At 43.7% G+C, this 18,781-nt stretch overlaps 2 protein-coding genes across 5 annotated transcripts in view; one reads left to right on the forward strand and one right to left on the reverse strand.

Moving 5' to 3' along the window:
• med30 (mediator complex subunit 30) overlaps positions 1 to 18,781 on the reverse strand; it is a 279,467-nt gene that overhangs the window by 93,142 nt on the left and 167,544 nt on the right. The window contains exon 6 of one of the 2 annotated variants that reach the window (XR_014602488.1): positions 13,441 to 13,536. The exons of the other annotated variant lie outside the window; for it this stretch is intronic. The gene's annotated coding sequence lies outside the window, so the exon portion shown is untranslated. Of the gene's footprint in view, positions 1 to 13,440; positions 13,537 to 18,781 lie in introns of those variants that run through there. 2 annotated transcript variants of the gene reach the window in all.
• Positions 1 to 18,781, forward strand: part of ext1b (exostosin glycosyltransferase 1b) — a gene marked incomplete at its 3' end in the record, with an annotated part of 150,520 nt that overhangs the window by 34,551 nt on the left and 97,188 nt on the right. The gene's annotated exons all lie outside the window — the stretch shown is intronic.

Below are 18,781 nucleotides of genomic sequence, written 5' to 3' on the forward strand. Positions count from 1 at the left end.
GTAAGTAAACTGCAAACCAAAAAACTCTTCAACGACATGTGCTCCTTGTCCAGTCTATTCATCGCTAAACCGGTTATGTAATTATCTCTCTCTCTCTATACAAAGACAAAGTCTCTTTTATCCAGATGCGCTCTCTCTCTCTGTCTCTCTGTACAAAGACAAGGTCTCTCTCTGAGAGAGAGAGAGAGAGAGAGAGAGAGAGAGAGAGAGAGAGAGAGATGCATCAAAGTAGGGGTTCTCAATCTTTTCAGGCCATGACCCCCCAAAATAACCATATTGGGGACCCCCATTTTGCGTGTGCGGCTTTCATCATCAATTTAAAAATAAAGATGATCGGATCATCTGTGAAGCATTTTCATATACGCTGCTGTCTCGTTAAAACCAGCTGCGGGTGAATATTATCCAACACATCACCACGGTTAACGCTACGTTCATGTTTACTGCATTACATTTGTAACAACAGCATAATATTGGGTTGTGCAGGTGAGATTTAGAAAAATCTTCAGTGAATGCTTTTAGGGACTATGCCTAGGCCTACATAGAATGTGGAGGGAGAAGGGTACCAGCTGCACTTGTACCCCTTATTAACTGTAATATGCTCATTCCATGCAGCTCGGCAGAATGCGTGTGCGGCTTTAGTTTGATGAACATTGAACCTCATAATAACATCACTCCGTTCGCGACTACATACAGAACGTGTGTCGGCTCTGATGTTTATTAGACAGCATGGACCTCCGCTCAGGTCCTGGAATCCAGAGCCTTATGTCAAGACTTGGCTGCGAGCACATCGCACGGCAGAAAGCACAAAAACCAAAGTGGCACAGCCTGTCATGTCAGATAACCCCGACCCACTTTGGCAGTTTTTATAAGACAGGGGTTATTGGCGTCTTTTTGGTTTGTTTTATTTTATTTCCTCGTTTATACTTATTTCCTCCTCAATATTGTTTAAGAATTAATGTGCTATCCATGACATGCTGTCACCAGTTTACCAGTTCACTGTCTGTTATTTAATGATGATCGAATATTGGCTAAATGTTTACAATTTCTTCTGTCCAAACAATGAAAAGCACTAAGAAAAGGCAAGTGAGTCTCTCTTTAATTAAGCATGATGAGCCATGTGTTTTCCACAAAACAATTGAATATCATTGAATATAATTGCACCCTTGTCATACTACTATGTTATTAGCTTTCAGTAGGCCACCACAGGCACAGACAGTGCGTTTTAGCGCAGCGCGGCCTGGCGCAGCGCGGCGGAGTGGTTGCGTGCGGGGGGTCGGGGGGCTTTCGTGGGAGGGGGGGACGGGTGGATCAGAGCTTAACCCTAAAACCGAAATAAAGTAACAAAAAAAAAACTCCAATCCGCTCAAGAACCTTGCTCCCCCACTTCCAAAATTAGCACTAGCCTACAACACTGGCCCAGTCTCTTGCCAAACCGGTTATGTTAATGATTATTCCAAATAAGCCAAGTGAGGCTATCAGGTTCCCCCTCCCCCCTACAGTACCTCTGTAGGCCTATCTCTTCTATCAAAGTATTTGTTCAGATACAAATTCAGAGCGGCCAATTTTGATATTTTTAATGCGCCTACATGAAGTTAGAGGGATGGGCAGAAATGGTGTAGGCCAGTGGTTTTCAACCTTAGTTATTCCCATCAAGGACCCCCAAATTGACACATATTAGCCCAGGGACCCCCATTTGAAAAGATATGCCAGGGACTCAACCATTTAGATTTCTTGGGCGTCCCAATCTACACTGTATCATCAGTGTTCATTTAACTCTGAGAGTGTACAAATGGAACCAAATGGACCCTGACGGGTCCATTTGGTTCCATTTGTACATTAAGAGTTACAGACACATAAGGGTCAATTTGGTTGCTAACTATTAATTTGGCTGGGGACCCCCTGGAACCCCCTCAAGGACCACTGGTGGTCCCCGGACCACTGGTTGAAAACCTCTGGTGTAGGCTATTTTCAACTGTTAATGGGTTTTTCTTTCTTCACAAATTAATTCTACTTTGTTGTACAACAGTGTCCCATAAAAGTAGCGAAAATAGCCGATCTACAAGCTCACAAAGTGTTGCATCATGATTTGAATTCCGACTGAAAACGCCACCCTTGCGTCTCCGTGTGTACAACCAAATACGCATCTTTCCTGCACCGATGACGCTTGGGGCTTTTACAGCGCTGCTCCTACACTACCACCGTCAGCAACAAGTGGACATGGAGTAAATGTACTTAGTTACTTTCCGCTTAGTTACTTTCACGTGCATATAAATGAGCCACGCGGTCTTATAAGAATGAAAACAAACGCCTCGCTGTTGGCCATGGATCACATGACGGTCGTCTGTTACGGTCATGGATGAACTCAAAATGTTACTTGAGTTCAATCAAAGTAAAAGTGCAAAAGTATTGGCAAATAAATGTTTGATAATAGCTGATCTACAAGCTCACAATGCGTCGCAATGCATTGTGAGCTTGTAGATCGGCCATTTTCAAATAGACTATATGAAATAGGGCAAATAATGTATGTTTTATAATGTAATGATTTATATCTGCAAAGTAACTAGTAACTAAAGCGTTCAAATAATGGTAGTGGAGTAAAAGTACAATATTTTCCTCTGAGATGTAGTGGAGTAGAAGTAAAAGTAAAAATAGCAGGTCAGCATGCTTATAGCGTGAGATTCGAACCCGGGTCGTAAAATCGCCGGACATCAGTTTTAACCGCTACACTAACTGGACTATTTCATTTATAGAGGAAAGAGGTAGGATCCTACTGTACAGAAATTGATGCGAGAAAAAAACAACATATAAGACGTCTGTCTGTCTGTCTGTCTCTCCACGGACTTTTGAGACAGACAGACAGACAGACAGACAGACAGACAGACAGACAGACAGACAGAAACCAATGTGTGTCTGAACATTTCTAAAATGACAGAGATGCGTTCCTGACTGCCCGACGCTGAACAGAAAACCCAATTTAAACGCTCTAAGCACACGTAATTATTGCTAGTTATTATTATTATTATTAATAATAATATAAGACATCTATCTGTCTGTCTGTCTGTCTGTCTGTCTGTCTGTCTGTCTGTCTGGCTGTCTGTCTGTCTGTCTGTCTGTCTGTCTGTCTGTCTGTCACAAAAAAAGTGACTCCAAAGCGGCACCTTGTGGTAGTATTTGGAACTTAAATTTACTGCAAAGCGGGTGAGGCAAATGAGTGAAGTGATACTCTTATGAAAAGCGACAAAGTCAATGGTCACCCACTGTATATCAGTGGTGCTCAATCTTTTTCATGTCAAGGACCCCCAGAATTATATGTATTTGGCCGCGGACCCCCATCAAAATATTTTGTTCCAGGGACCCCCCAGAAGCAACGATTTCAGTTAAAAATGTTCGCTTTAAAAATATATATATTCAAAGATTTGCACACATTTTCACGAATTTTCAAAAATAGCAGATCTACAAGCTCGTAGCGCGGCACTCGGTGCCACGCTACGAGCTTGTATATCTGCTATTTTTGAATAGCCCAAAGTGTAAAATAATGCTTTTTAGCTCAAATCTAAAAATGACACAGTTCCAGGTCTTAATGGGTTAAGTGGTGCCAGTAGAGTTTTACTTGGTCATTTTGGCTTAGCGGGTGAATAAATAATTCAAAGGACTATTAAAGCCTTCCTTTGTATTGGCTCTTTGTACAGTATATAGGCTGATTGAAATGGATTGTTTTTCTGAAAGCATGTCGGTACAGGTCCAGGGCACAGGGGGATGCTCCGTCGTGTACATGCGCTGGGAATTCTCGGACCAATAACTGTAGAGTGCATGCTGGAGAAAACAATGCAAAGTTTGTAATGTGCAACGTAACGCGCATTTGGTTTCGCCCGGTTGTTGTGGAATAGGCTCTATGCACAGCAGCCATATTATACTGGGAATGAATTGGGCCCCTTCCTTAATTTCCTTCACAGGTGTTGCCAATTATATTAATTAAGGCTCTGTTCCATTTAGTGTGGCATAGTGGTCGTCTTATTTTCTCGGACCCCCATAACTCTTGAGAGTGTACAAATGGAACCAAATGGACCCGTAATTCCATTTGTACACTCTCAGAGTTACACTCGCAACCATAAGGGGTCATTCGGGAACCAAAAAATGGAGTGTTTCTAGTGAGCCAACGTGCACGATATCAGCACCCTGACCAGAATGGAACAGAGCCTTTGTTTAGTATCATTGGTAACACCTCTGAAGGAAGTAAGAAGAGGCCCGATTTCTTTCCAATATGGCTGCTGTGGATAGAGCCTATTGGCGTGTGCGTGGGTGCATGTGTTCATGTATGCCTTAGTTCATTGGTTCTCAAAGTGGGGTCCGGGGACCTCCAGGGGTACTTGAGGGGGTTCCAGGGGGTCCCCAGCTAGATGATGGACAGGAACCAAATGGACCCTTATGGGTCTGTAACTCTGAGAGTGTACAAATGGAACCAAATGGACCCTAACGGGTCCATTTGGTTCCATTTGTACACTCTCAGAGTTAAATTAACATTCGTTTTACAATGTGAATTGGGGTCCCAGAGGTATAAATGCCATTAAATGGGGGTCCGTAGCCTAATGCATGTCAAACTGGGGGTCCTTGAAATTAAAATGGTTGAGAATCACTGCTAGAGAGCCATAAAACCTTCTCTTATTGTGGTCCCTGGCTTATCTTTTCAAATGGGGGTCCGCGGGCTAATAAGTGTCAATTAGGGGGTCCTTGACATGAAAAAGTTTGAGAACCACTGCCTTAGTTTATAGGGACATTACATGTACTTTTAGTGTTCCTGTCTCTTTGTGTGTGTGTGTGTGTGTGTGGGCAGGCTAGTCGCGTTGGGTGCTGCATGTCACTACAAGGGGATTGTGTGTGTGTGGGCTGCTTATTGCAGATTAATGACCCTGCGGAGCGCGCAGAGAGACTAGCATGCATATTTATCCGAACGCACGCGCCACAATAATAGTTATTATTAAGCATCACACACAGGCGTGCTTCTTTTACACTTAGTTTCCACTTACTACACGAGTGAAGTGATGCAGTAAAACAGGATAATGCGCCAGGAGGGCAAGCATTTCACTAAGCTAATGGCTTCAATATTTCATAGGTGGAGCCACAGCTGCTTAGAGATCAAAAAGTCCTCTCTCTCTCTATCTCTCTCTCTCTCTCTCTCTCTCTCTGACTGTTCGTTCTCTCCAATTATTCTGTCGTCCCTCTCTTCCACTTTATCGCGTCATCCGTCTTTTCCGCTCTCTCTCTCTCTCTCTCCCGCCCGCCCCCTTCGCTTCCTCCGTCCCACTCTCTCTCTGCGTCTCTATCTCTCTACTGTACATATGAGCTGTATGCAGTGGTGGAAAGTAACTTAAGTACATTTACTTGAGTACTGTACTTAAGTACAATTTTGAGTTGATCGTACTTTACTTGAGTATTTTTCCAATTTCCAATACTTTTACTTCTACGGTACTCCACGACATCTCAGAGGCAAATTTTGTACTTTTACTTCACTACAATGATTTGAAAACTTGAGCTACTAGTTTCTTTTCAGATATACATTATTACATAAAACATACATTAACCACTTTAGCCCTACTTTATACATAGGGTATTTTAGAATAGCAGATCTACAAGCTCGAGCTGAGTAGATCTGCCATTTTCAAATATTTTAGTACATTTACTTTTGGTACTTTAAGTACATTTTGATGCCAATACTTTTGTACTTTTACTCAAGTAACATTTGAATTCTGGACTTTTACTTGCCACAGAGTATTTCTATACTGCAGTATTGGTACTGTTACTTAAGTAAAGAATTTGAGTACTTTTCCCACCACTGACTGCGTGTCATGTCGTAGTTTTTCATAGCAGGACACATTTTCTTCGGGACAATAAAGTCTATCTTATCTTATCTGTCCTCTCTCTCTCCTTCTCTTCCTTCTCTCCTGTGTGGCCTGGCGGTGGTTATTTATGTCCGTGGGAGGCTATTGTTGTTTGCTCTCTCTCAGGAGGCTGTTTGCAGACCAACAGCCATGATACGATTCCAGCACCCCTGCTGTCACAATGGTACGGTCCTGTGTCGTGGGTTTTTTATTCGCCCGGAACGGCCCATCCTCATCCTCAGCCCACATAGGAGGGGAGGACGCTAGGTTGGAGGTGATGGGGGGCGTGGTCATTTACATGCTTGTGGAATCGTCTTCCATCTCTCCGCTCCGCCTTTTTCCTCCCTCGTTCCACCCCTCAGATATTATATGCCTTACTCCCTCCTTCCTTACTTCTTAACCCATTAAGACCGGGGAACGCATCTGTGTGTCATTTTAAGATTTCTTTGGCTATTCAAAAATAGCAGATCTACAAGCTCATAGCGCGGCACCGAGTGCCGCGCTATGAGCTTGTAGATCTGCTATTTTTTGGAAATAAAAACGTGAAAATGTGTGCAAATCTTTGAATATATATATTTTTTAAAGTGAACGTTTGTAACTCAAATCTTTGGTTCTGGGTCTTCTAAATCCTACGTTTAAAAAAAAAAATCTATTAGGCCGTGGACCCCCCATCTCAAAATATTTTGTTCCAGGGACCCCCAGAAGTTGTAACGGAGTTAAAAATGTTCGCTTTAAAAAAATATATATTCACAGATTTGCACACATTTTCACTATTTTTCAAAAATAGCAGATCTTCAAGCTCATGCCTATTTTCAACCTAAATCTAATTGTTTTGATGTGAGTCGTTTTATACAGTCTGGCGACATGGTATTTTATGTAGTTCTCTGCAAAACGTTGATGTCGCGAAACGACAACATCCGTCGTGTGGTTTCACGTGACCGAGCTTACAGAATGTTTGCCCAATGACGTGAAACAACTCGTTCGATATGCCATCGTTTTGCTGAGAAATACACAGAACACACAGGGTATTTTGTTACCACACTACATTTATTGATGTCCTTAACTCATTCAGTGCCACTGGACATCTAAGACGTCCGTTGTATCATAAGCCCTGTGCCACTGGACGTCTTAAGACGTCAAAAAACAAAATTTAAAAAAAATGTTCAGAACCCAAGATATCATGATTTGAAAATGTTCTGCTCCATTCACTTCTTGTTTAACTTCTTACTGAAAAAGGCTGTATCTCGGCTCCTAAGCACTTTTTTTTTTACAATGAATTTTGGCTCTGGCACTCAGAGCCAAACTGCCAGAAATAAGTCAGGCACTGAATGAGTTAATACCGGAACAATGGCATTTAGGTTGAAAATGGGTAAGGTTTCACTGTAACTCTTGTTTTTCTCACGTTCCTCTGCTTTCTTGCTTTCTTCTCATGGATAAACAGCCACTCTGTCACTTTTGTTTTTCCTCCTCGTTTCACTCTCTGACTCCCATCTCTCCATTCCTTCCTTTTCTCCCTCCCTCTTCCCTCCTGGTTCATCTCTCTCTCTCTCTCTCTCTCTCTCTCTCTCTCTCTCTCTCGCTCTCTCTCTCTCTCCCTCCCCCCACTTGAGTAAAAGTACAATATTTGCCTCTCTGAGATGTAGTGGAGTAGAAGTAAAAGTATTGGGAATTTGGAAATACTCAAGTAAAGTACAAATACCTCAAAATCTTACTCAAGTACGGCACATAACCCTTTAAGACCTGGAACTGTCATTTTTAGATTTGAGCTAAAAAGCATTATTTGGGCTATTCAAAAATAGCAGATATACAAGCTCGTAGCGCGGCACTCGGTGCCGCGCTACGAGCTTGTAGATCTGCTATTTTTGAAATTTCGTGAAAATGTGTGCAAATCTTTGAATACGCTATATATATTTTTAAAGCGAACATTTTTAACTCAAATCTTTGCTTCTGGGGGTCCCTGGAACAACATATTTTGATGGGGGTCCGCGGCAAAATACATATAATTTTGGGGGTCCTTGACTTGAAAAAGATTGAGCACCACTGATATAGAAACATACGTTTTTCAGAAAACTGTTGGGATTTAGGAGACATGTAGAATCGGCTTCAGGTCTCAATGGGTTAAGTAAATGTACTTAGTTACTTTCCACCACTGCTCTCTGTCTCTCTCTCTCTCTCTCTCTCTCTCTCTCTCTCGCCCTCCCTCTCCAGTAAACTGTGACTTCATTGCCCTCAGTGTTGCAGGCAGGCTGTTTGGCAGACCTGAGGAGCCCTGTCACACACAGGGCCGATGGCTTGAATGCAACGCGTCGAGTACACAGGCCGCATTGTGCCTTTGATTAGGCCCTACATCTTAGTCACTCGAGGGCCCGTGTTTGGTTGTGTGTTTACTGTGTGTGTGTGTGTGTGTGTGTGTGTGTCGGGGGACATGCACCTCCTTCGCTAACAGCTACACACGACGACATGCACAGAATGCTCAACCCAGAAAATGCCATGCAGTAAACGAGCAGCAAAGACATACAGACTTGCGCTCTAGTAGCAGCAGTGCTAGAGTTAGCTTCTCAGGAGCCAAAGCAGCTAGCCTGTGCATGACGTTCATTGTAGCTGCATCATTGTTGTGATTATGTGTCGAATGCAGTGGTGTATAGTAACTAAGTACATGTACTCAAGTTGCTGTACTTAAGTACGATTTTGAGGTGCTTTTACTTTACTGGAGTATTTCCAATTGTCTATACTTTTACTTCTACTCCACTGCATCTCAGAGGCAAATATTGTACTTTTACTCCACTACAATTATTTGAAAACTTTAGTTACTTTGCAGATATACATATTTTACATTATAAAACATACTGTACATTAACCACTTTAGCCCTATTTCATACCTAGGCTATTTGAAAATAGCAGATCTACAAGCTCACAACGCGTCGCATCGCGACGCGTTGTGAGCTTGTAGATCTGCTATTTTCAAATATTTTAGTACTTTTACTTTTGGTACTTGTAAGTACATTTTGATACCAATACTTTTGTACTTTTACTCAAGTACATTTTGAATTCCGGACTTTTACTTGTAACAGGAGTACTTCTACATTACAGTATTGATACTTTTACTTAAGTAAAACATTTGAGTACTTTTTCCACCACTGGTTGACTTGGTGTTCATCATAGCTGTCTGTGAGTATCTGAATGCTAAAGAGTTAGAGGGAGGTCATCTCCTGATCAACGCTCAGGGCGTACACACAATAATAGACCACTGTTTTTGGCCTGTCTCTCTTTGTAACTAATGCCTAAGGCCTGATCTATGCTTAGTGGCGTGCCGGTGTTGTGTGCCGACAACCGCTTCCGTCGGTAGCATGACGTTGTGTATTCATCTTACTGACCATAACTGATTTTCAGTTAGCTTGAAAATCAGTTATTGTCAGCATGCGATGGAGTATACACTAAGCTTACGTCTCACACCCCTCTCTCTCTCTCTCTCTCTCTCTCTGTCTCTGTCTCTCTGTCTCTCTCTGTCTCTGTGTTTCTCTCATCCTCTCGCTGTCTCTCTGTCTCTCTCTCTCTCTCTCTCTCTCTCTCTCTCTCTCTCTCTCTGTCTGTCTCTCTGTCTCTCTGTCTCTCTGTCTCTCTGTCTCTCTGTCTCTCTGTCTCTCTCTGTCTCTGTGTTTCTCTCATCCTCTCTCTGTCTCTCTCTCTCTCTCTCTAACACAAACCCATTCGTTACCCCTCTCTCTCTCTCTCTCTCCTCTCTCTCTGTCTGTCTCTCTCTCCTCTCTCTCTGTCTGTCTCTCTCTCTCCTCTCTCTCTGTCTGTCTCTCTCTCTGTCTCTCTCTCTCTCTCTGTCTCTCTCTCTCTGTCTCTCTCTCTCTGTCTCTCTCTCTGTGTGTCTCTCTCTCTCTCTCTGTCTCTCTCTCTGTCTGTCTCTCTCTCTGTCTCTCTCTCTGTCTCTCTCTCTCTCTCTCTCTCTATGTCTCTCTCTCTAACACAAACCCATTCGTTACCCCTCCGTCTCTCACTCTTTCGGTCTCGGTGAAATCTTTTGGCCGCTCTCCCCCTGTCTGACAGCCAAAAAGTCTCTGCTAAATGGCTCTCCCAGCCATGCTCGCTGTAATGCTTTGATTACTTTAACCCATTAAGACCTGAGGCCGCTTCTAAAACAATTCTAAATCGTAACAGTTTTTCGGAAAAAAAGATTAAAAAATAATTTTCACGATTTTTCAAAAATAGCAGATCTACAAGCTCATAGCGCGGCAAGCTCATAGCGCGGCACTCGGTGCCGCGCTATGAGCTTGTATATCTGCTATTTTTGAATAGTCAAAGACATCTAAAGTGACACAGATGCATTCCAGGTATCAATGGGTTAAGAAAAGGGGCAAGGCTTTCCCATTGTCTACTCCTCTTTAATCATATTAAGTGGTAGGCGGGAATCACGGCTTTATCTTTTGACGCGCGGCGCTAAACGCGCATATACTCGATATCGCCCCGCTTCCTTTTCACACGCACACACGCAAGTCATACACCTACAAATATATACACATACGCTCATACAGACAATCATTTCAAACACATACTACATGACGTCAAAATATACACACAGGCATGCACTGTACACTCACTCCTCCCGCTAGGAAGCGTTGTGCACATATGGTACATGCTCATTCATTGTCAGTGGCCTTGCTTCTCATTTCACACGCACGCACACACACACACACACACACACGCGCACACGCACACGCGCATGCACACACACACACAAGCCCCCCTCTCCCCACCTGATTGCTTTCCCATTTTTTTTTCTGTGCCGCAAAGATTTATGGTGAGGGGAATGTTGGAGACAGGCTATTACCATGAGCTGTTTGAACTCATCAGTCAAGAGAAAGTGGCCGAGGAGGAGGAGGAGGAGGTGGTGGTGGTGGTAGTGGGCGACGGGGCGGTCGCTAGCCTCTGCCGGGCCTGGACGCGCCCCCCCCCCCCCACTACACACAGCGCCGTCGCTGCTTTTACCCACGTGGGCATGGGTAAAAGCAGGAGGTCTCCCACGCTTCTTTGCTTTCATTCACATTAGCCACTTAAGCCAGTTAAGGTTACTTTCAAGCCCAGGTTCTCTGATGATACGCGGGGCCGCCAGGGTTTGGGGTGGTTAGCTATAGGCTCATCTCGCCGATACCGTGTAGCTTAGCACGCTAGCGGTGTAATCGCTAGCTGTGTAATCGCTAGCTGTGAAACACCTGCACAACCGCGCGCTGGAGAGAGAACACGCAAACGGGCATCAGAAGCACTTTATACCTATAGGCTATTTGAGAATAGCGATCTACAAGCTCACAACGCGTCGCATCGCGACGCGTTGTGAGCTTGTAGATCTGCTATTTTCAAACATTTTACTACTTTCACCTTTGGTACTTTCAGTACATTTCGTTAGCGATGCTTTTGTACTTTTTACTCAAGTCAATTTTGAATTCTGGACTTGTAACTTGTAACAGAGTTTTTCTGTATTCGATTGTTAAGACGTGACGTTGCGCCCCGCTAGAATAACTTCCGGGTCCAAGTGTTTTAATGTTAATAATAATAATGTTAAATCATAATAATAAATAAATACTTTGTACTTCTATGATATTAGCATTAAGACCCTTATTAACCCTCAATGGTTCATTTCTGAAAAAGGAGGTTATTGTAAAAAGATTTACGGGTTCCAACATGTTGTTTACAATGAAGAGTGGACGGCGCTGGTGCCTTTTGGACCGGACGTGACATCGGACTACAAAATTACGTCAGACTTAAGAACCGAATTGCAGTATTGGTACTTTTACTTAAGTACTGTGGATTAGCCACTCAACCGAATTGATGCACGGTCGGGAGGAACCGTCTCCACCCGCTTTCCCTGGAAGAGTAGCCGTTATTATCAACCTGCGTGAGGAGGAGGAGAGGAAGTGTTTGCTGGGTGGTGGGTGGTGTGTAGTAGTTTGTGGCTCGTGGCGATCGGTGTGTACAGGAAGGAAGAAAAGGAAGAGGCTTTCCTCTTCTTTTTTATATACGCCTCAGCTCGTCTGAACTCCTCAGTGCGCTACGTCGCTAAGGGAGAATGCTGTCAGGTCCTATTCTGTGCTGTGCTCTTCTCTTCTCTCTCCTCCTGTCCCACTGTACCCCACACACACACACACACACACACACACACACACACACACACACACACACACACACACACACACACACACACACACACACACACACACACACACACAGAGAGAGAGAGAGTGTACTGTCGGGCTGCACTACATAGGCCCCTGTAAACTTGATTAGACCTGACTTATGCTTTGGTTTGAGGTGTGCGGAAGGGAGACAGCCGTCACTAGTAGGTGGTTTCCTTGCGTTCGGGAAGGCTGGGAGGGGATTTCATCGGTGCTATAGTACGCTAGGCAAAGAGAAGCAACAGAGCAGATAGAGCCTGAAGTGTCTTTTTTTTCCTAATGGCACTGTATGGCAGGGGCTTTAACCCATTGAGACCTGAAGCCGATTCTACATGTCTCCTAAATCTCAACAGTATTCTGAAAAACGTATGTTTCTATATCAGTGGTGCTCAATCTTTTTCATGTCAAGGACCCCCAAAATGATATGTATTTGGCCGCGGACCCCATCAACATATTTTGTTCCAGGGACCCCCCAAAAGCAACGATTTGAGTTAAAAATGTTCGCTTTAAAAATATATATATATTCAAAGATTTGCACACATTTTCACGATTTTTCAAAAATAGCAGATCTACAAGCTCGTAGCGCGGCACTCGGTGCCGCGCTATGAGCTTGTATATCTGCTATTTTTGAATAGCCCAAAGTGTAAAATAATGCTTTTTAGTTCAAATCTAAAAATGACACAGTTCCAGGTCTTAATGGGTTAATGATGTCCGCCCGTCCACCAGTTTGGGGCGATATATAACGACGGCTTAAAATCGAAGCCTTATATTGGCCCACTGTATATCCCATCATGTGGTCTGTTCTTTAGCGAAGGCTGGTGTTGTTTTTTTTTTTTTAAGAGGTACTGGCTGTGCGCGTGTGTTGTTGTTTTCCACACTGCTGACCCAACCCAGCAGGTTTCGGCGCTGGCAGATGTTTCCGTGTGCATCTCACCGGGGCCCGCCACAGCATCCATTTCACCAGCGCCCGCCCGCCCGCCCGCCCGCCCGCCCGGCAACTGCACCTGAGGCTGAATTCTTTTTTTTCTACACTTATCTGCCAGCACCAGAATGGGACCTCAAGGGCCCAAGGAAGCAAGGAACGAGGAATTCTTTCCTTTTCGCCTCTCTCTCTCTCGCAAGCCTCTCCTCATACAGCGAGCGTTCAACAAGCACAGCATTAACCCATTAAGACCTGGACGCATCTCTGTCACTTTTTGATCTGAGCTAAAAAGCATTATTTTACACTTTGGCTATTGAAAAATAGCAGATATACAAGCTCGTAGCGCGGCACCGAGTGCCGTGCTACGAGCTTGTAGATCTGCTATTTTTGAAAAATCGTGAAAATGTGTGCAAATCTGAATATATATATTATTTTAAAGCAAACATTAACTCAAATCTTTGCTTCTGGGGGGGGTCCCTGGAACAACATGTTTTGAGATGGGGGTCCGCGGCCAAATTCATATCATGTTGGGGGTCCTTGACATGAAACGGTTTGAAAACCACTGATTTAGAAACATACGTTTATCAAAAAAAAAAAAACGTTTTAGTAGACATTTTGCAGAATCGGAACCTCAGGCCTCAATGGGTTAAGCTGCAGGAGCAGCCATGTACCGTTCTTCAGTGCATATCAGAGTGTTCCAGGGAGCCCATTTCTCTCTCTCTTTCTCTCTCTCTCTCTCTCTCTGTGTATTTCCCTCGCTCTCTCGTTTCCATCTCCCATTCGTTCTCTCGCCTTTCTTCCTCTTCTCCCTCCACTACTCGGCGCAGGGCGTGACGGAGGAGAGAGAGAGAGAGAGAGGCTGTTGATAGGGGTGTGTGCCTGCTGATAAGTAAACACTCTCCGGGGGCTTATGAGGGGGAAACGCTGGTAAATATTCCCCTCTGTCGTGTTGTCAAGCTAACTCGGCAATAACCGTCTGTCTGTTGGTCTATGACGTGAGATAACCAGACCAAATCCTAGAGAGGTATGTTGGCGGCTTGGATATTAAGGGGTCCCTTTTAACCCATTGAGACCTGAAGCCCATTCTACATGTCTCCTAAATCTCAACAGTATTCTGAAAAACGTATGTTTCTATATCAGTGGTGCTGAATCTTTTTCATGTCCCCCAAGGACCCCCAAAATTATATGTATTTGGCCACAGACCCCCATCAACATATTTTGTTCCAGGGACCCCCAGAAGCAAATATTTGAGTTAAAAATGTTCGCTTTAAAACAATATATATTCAAACATTTGCAAACATTTTCACAATTTTTTTTGGAGCTTTTTTTGAGCTAAAAAGCATTATTTTACAACTTTAGGCTATTCAAAAATAGCAGATCTACAAGCTCGTAGCGCGGCACTCGGTGCCGCGCTATGAGCTTGTATATCTGCTATTTTTGAATAGCCTAAAGTTGTAAAATAATGCTTTTTAGCTCAAATCTAAAAATGACACAGTTCCAGGTCTTAATGGGTTAAAGCAGCCATGCTGCAAACTGAAGGCTGTTTAGCCTGGGCAAACAACCGCTGTTTGTCAACCTCTAGACTAGGAGTGAGTGACTATCCGGTATCACTGGCGTGTTCATTTTTAAATTAGATATAAGTGCGCGGAGTGCCATGGTTCCCAAAATAGCTTGCGCTGCAACAGCATTTTGCTACATTTGCTTTAAAAAAAAAAATAGCCCACGGCATGAATCTATGAGTCTGGGGCCGGGGTTACGGCTGCTATTCATGCTATCTTCCTTTGCATGTGGATCCCCTTCATGGTGTTAAACCCCGTGTTCTGCTCTCTTACCATCTTGATAAATGGTCGTGCAAAGCGATTATGCAAAACAAACGGTGCACTTTCCCTTTTTTGAAAAGATAGTATTTTCTACCAAAGGCGTGATATTAACTGAATTCTCCAGTTCTCCAATTTATCTGTTTCCCAGCGTGAGAAATGATATTTTCTGTCCCCCGACAGTCAGCGTTTCAGAAGTTGGAGGAAAAAAACAAATCTTATCCTGATGTGTCTGGTTTTTTTTGTTTCATTTTTTTTACATTTTTCTATGTTGTTCGGTTTAACTCTTTATGACCGGGAACGCATCTGTGTGTCATTTTTAGATTTCTTTGGCCATTAAAAAATAGCAGATCTACAAGCTCATGGCGTGGCACCGAGTGCCGCGCTATGAGCTTGTAGATCTGCTATTTTTGGAAAATGTCGTAGATCTTCGAAAATACATATAGATATTTGTTTTTAAATAAAAAACAAAAACTCTAAATATTTTTGTAGAACCGGAAACCTCCAGGTCTTAATGGGTTAATTTCATCCAAGGCTCGTTGGAATATTTCGTTTAGCAATTAGCAATACTGGTCAGGTGTCAATTACACCAAATAACCAATTGAGAAAATGGACGATGACAGGCCTGCAGCATATCAACAACTAGTTGTTGTTGTTAACTCTCTTCTTCATTGATAATCAGATCACAGATCCAGAGTCTTTTCTCTCTCTCTCTCTCTCTCTCTCTCTCTGTCTCTCTCTCTCTGTAATCAATGCGTGGCTGCAGCCTTTTATGTAATCACGTCACGGATGCTGGTGTTAGCCCTATCGCCCCTACGGAGGAGGAGGAGGAGGAGGAGGAGGGGAACCTATTGAGAAATGTGGCACAAAATGTCTATAGGATCCGTTGGACAAATGTCGAATAGGTCCCCATAGGGACCCCCTATCGAGCTTGTGTTTGGGTGGCTGTTATTGTTAGCATCGGGTGAATATGTGTGTGTGTGTGTGTGTGCGCTTAACCCATTGAGACCTGGAACTGCGTCATTTTTAGATTTGAGCTAAAAAGCATTATTTTACACTTTGGGCTATTCAAAAATAGCAGATCTACAAGCTCATAGCGCGGCACCGAGTGCCGCGCTACGAGCTTGTAGATCTGCTATTTTTGAAAAATCGTGAAAATGTGTGCAAATCTTTGAATATATATATATTTTTAAAGCAAACATTTTTAACTCAAATCTTTGCCTCTGGGGGGTCCCTGGAACAAAATATTTTGATGGGGGTCCGCGGCCAAATACATATAATTTTGGGGGTCCTTGACCTGAAAAAGATTGAGCACCACTGATATAGAAACATATGTTTTTCAGAAAACTGTTGAGATTTAGGAGACTCGTAGAATCGGCTTCAGGTCTCAATGGGTTAACGTGTGAGCTAGCGTCGCCACCCCCTCCCTCCTTCATTTTTGATTTCTCTCTTTCTCTCCATGTCAGTCCTCGACCGTCATCCCCTTCGTCTTCCATCCGCAAAAAAAAAAAACCTTAATAGTAGGCGGTAAGTAAGCCGAGATACCTTGTTTTGCGTGACGGCGGAAGTCGCGCAGCCGGAAAAAAAGAACGGATGTTCGACTGAAAAAAAAAAAACGCGACGCATGCTATTATATTGCATAAATGATGGTTTAGCTGTTGAACAGTAGGGGGGGGGGCTTGGGTCAGGGAATCCACCCCCCCCCCCCCCTCAGAATGGGCCTTTTATCTGGAGCGGTGCCAGGCAGCAGTAGGAGAGAATGAGCCCTCTGTGGACCTACTGTCAGGCCCAGTGAGGGGCAAGGCCTGATGGATATCTGTGAGAGAGGCCCCAACATAGGGCTCAACAAGTGCTTACTGGCCTCTCTCTCTCTCTCGCTGCTGCTGCTGCTATGCACGCCGCTCTCTCTCTCCTTTTCTGGACTTTTGACTCTTTCTAGTCGTCTCCGTTTCCTGCTTTGTCTCTCTATATCTCATGTATGACTTTCACGTTCACTCTGTGCTTGTTTTCGCTCTCCTCACTCTCTCTCTCTCTCTCGCTCTCTCTCCCCCTCCCTCTCTCTCTCTTTACTTGAGTAAAAGTACAAAGGTATTGGCATCAAAAAGTACTTAAAGTACCAAAAGCAAAAGTACTAAAATGTTTGAAAATATCGCGACGCGTTGTGAGCTTGTAGATCTGCTATTTTCAAATAGCCCATGTATAAAATGAGGAGGTGTGTGTGTCCACAGGCAGATGTGAATGTGTGATATTTTCAGGTTTCTGACTACTGCAGACAAGCAATATTGCCTGCTTAAATCAATCAATTAATATGACTTTCGCGAATCCACTTAAATTTTACGTTAATTGGCCCGATCCGGGCCAATTAACGTAAAATTTAAGTGGATCCGCTGGCCTAGCGGTCCGGGCACCTACTGTAGGCTCAATGTAGCCTGACATTTCGAGTCCCGTTCCCGACGACCTTCGCTGCGTGACTCTCCCCGTCTCTCTCTCTCTCTCCCTCTTTCCTGTCAATCTTTGCTGAAAAAACTATCAATAAAGGCATCAATATATTTTTTTTACGTTAATTATATAGTGCAGTGAATGGTTAATCCCTTCTTATGTTTGATATCGCTGTGACCAAGTCATTTTCTCGATGACAACTTGAAATGTGCCTACACATAATGAGACTGGAAAACCCCAATATGTTTTGTTTTTTCCCCTGTGACTGAATTGCTCTCGTCTCGACAAAAAATGTTATTCTAAACACCCAAAGTACAAAAACAAGGCGAGCACACCCCCCCCCCCCTCCCTCTCGCTGTTCAGGAGCTCAGTATGGACTGAGTGATGAGCCAATTAGGAGCAGACGCTGAGGTAGTCTTGATTGCCAGAGCCCACCGTTACAATATGGCCTAATTCCTCCGTAATGAGTGTGGCCGTGGAGGGTAGTTATGGGTAATTTATACTTTGTTGCACGACCTCCGTCACTTGACAAAAAACAACATATTTTTCAACTGGAAAATGAGTCGCCGCGACTCGCTTAAGCAGCACTCCCAGTCCAAGGCCCTGCTTATCCCGTTAAAACCAGGGAAAGCGTCTGTGTAACCTTTTATTTTATACTTTCGCTATCCAAAAATAGCAGATCTACAAGCTCATAGCGTGTCACTTCGAGCCGCGCTATGAGCTTGTAGATCTGCTTTTTTTTGGAAAATCATGAAAATTTGTTTAAAGCGAAAAACTTTCTTACTCAAATCTTTGCTTCTGGGGGTCCCTGCCCTGGAACAAAATATTTTGAGATGGGGGGGGTCGGCGGGCCAATTTTGGGGGTTCCTTGACATGAAAGTTTGAGCACCACTGATATAGCAACATACGTTTTTCAGAAAAAAACGTTAAGGTTTTGGAAGACATCGGCCTCAGGTCTTAATGGGTTAAAGACATGAGCTCATTTGGTGTAGCGTTTTTTTGGGAGAAAAGGGGCAAACGTGTGGCCTCTGCCAAGCCCATACAAAGTCAATGTTCACTCTTAGAAAGTCATTGTTATTGTCATAACACGGTGAATCATGAAACGGGGCTGTGCTCACAGCGGGGATGTTGAAAGTATGTCTGGAAAAACTGACTAGGAGCATTGTTTAATGTCCAAACCACGGGTTTTTTAGGGAATAATTGCAGATGCAGGGAATCTGACGTGTACAGCATACGCAGAGACCGAGACACACACACACACACACACACACACACACACACACACACACACACACACACACACACACACACACACACACACACACACACACACACACACACACACACACACACACACGCACACACACACTCGTTTTGTTCACACGAGTTGAACCTTTTACAGCATTGCCCGCAGGCATCCCCATACTCCATAACATAAAGCCATTTCATACATTTTGGTTTGCGACGAACAAAGCATGAACAAATCTTTAAAGTAGGTATTTTAACACCACTTAATGAAAATGCAATATTTTAGTTGCCAATTAGATGGCA

Source organism: Gymnoscopelus microlampas, assembly GCF_963454915.1.
Source record: "Gymnoscopelus microlampas genome assembly, chromosome: 15".
NCBI classification, from domain to species: domain Eukaryota; kingdom Metazoa; phylum Chordata; class Actinopteri; order Myctophiformes; family Myctophidae; genus Gymnoscopelus; species Gymnoscopelus microlampas.